The following is a 1,506-nucleotide window of genomic DNA, read 5'->3' as shown; positions in this document are numbered from 1 at the left end:
ACTTTAACCAGCTGTTCTTTTTTTTTTAAGTCAATTTCATGATTTATTATTTAAAATAAAGAAACTGATTGATTTGAACGAAACACGTGCTTTTAATTTTTAAATAAATTGCACTAATAAATTAAAAAAAAGCCGGAGACAATTAATAAAACTAATTCTTACACCGTTAAACTATTGTTTAAAAAAAATCAGCTGATGAGTACGAAATCGATTAGAAAAGGACAGTTTAAACGGAAACAGATAATTTAATTAGAATTAAATTAGAGATGATGATGAATAAATTTGATAAAATAATCAGTTAAATATTGACTTTATTCGTTTTTAATTTAGTTTTATTTTAAGGCTAATTGTAAACTTTTTGTTTATGCACACGATCTCCACCAGATGGCGGTAAAAATTCAATGCTTTTTTCTATGGGATATGGGACACTGCTTTTTCAAAAATTGTCTAAAATGGAAGCAGATTTAAGCGTTAGAATCCTACTTAATTCTGCTTCTACTAATATATAAAGTTCAGAATTTGAAAAATTAAATTCGTTAATATTTTTATGAATTTTTAAAATGGTAATGAATTCGATTTTCAAACTTCCGAGCCTCACGTTAATAAAAGAATTAAATAGGATTATAACACTAAAAAAAAAACTGCTTGGTTCTATGCGCTTCCGTTTTCGACAATAAGTTTCCCATAGAAAAAGCATTAAATTTTTAACGCCATCTGGTGGAGATTGCGCGCATAACCGAAGAGGTTAATCAGCCTTTTAAACTGTTGTTTTCTAATAAACTTCATACTCATCAGCTGATTTTTTTAAAAAAAAATATCACTTTTTAATTTCGATTTTCATTTGATTTTAATTAATTTCAAACAGAAATTTTCTTGTAAATTAAAAAAAAAAAAATAATAATAATAAATTTCATCAGATTTATTTAAGTTAAATCAGCTGTTTCGATTTTAATGTTAATAAATTAATTTATTATTTAAAATATTCAATTTTATTCTTTACTAATCAATTTCGTCAGCTGTTTTTTTTCTTCTTTATTAATTAATCAATTTCTATTAGTGACGTTTTTATTGCGTCATTTTCATCAGCTGTTCTAATGTAAATAATCGATTTTCTATTATTTAAAACGACGAATAAAATTCGAATAAATAAGTTAAAAATGATTAATTTTTAAACATTTTTTAAAAAGAAAATAAATGTTTTTTTTTTTTTTTATTTTCAACTATTTTTGATGATTTCAATCGTCGTGACCTTCACGTTTTCTTCGAAAGAATCCCTGTTTTCTACGCCCTTGTTGAATGGTGAAATCGTTGTGCTTTACTTATTTGTGGTCGCCATTAGTCAGACGTCGCTACACAGAAAACATTTATTTAATGGTCAATAACCTCCTTAAAACTATAAAACTTTACGTCATAAATTCGTCTACGATTTTTTTTTTTAATTTCTAAAGCAGGAAAAAAAAACATCTTCGTATCACCTCGATGCCTAATCCTGTAAAGTGCAGCTGT

The sequence above is a fragment of the Centruroides sculpturatus genome, unplaced genomic scaffold (genome assembly GCF_000671375.1).
Source record: "Centruroides sculpturatus isolate CEXI.00-Female unplaced genomic scaffold, Cexi_2.0 scaffold1, whole genome shotgun sequence".
Classification (NCBI taxonomy): Eukaryota; Metazoa; Arthropoda; class Arachnida; order Scorpiones; family Buthidae; genus Centruroides; species Centruroides sculpturatus.
The sequence above is the reverse complement of the archived record's forward strand: the minus strand, read 5'-3'. Positions refer to the sequence as shown.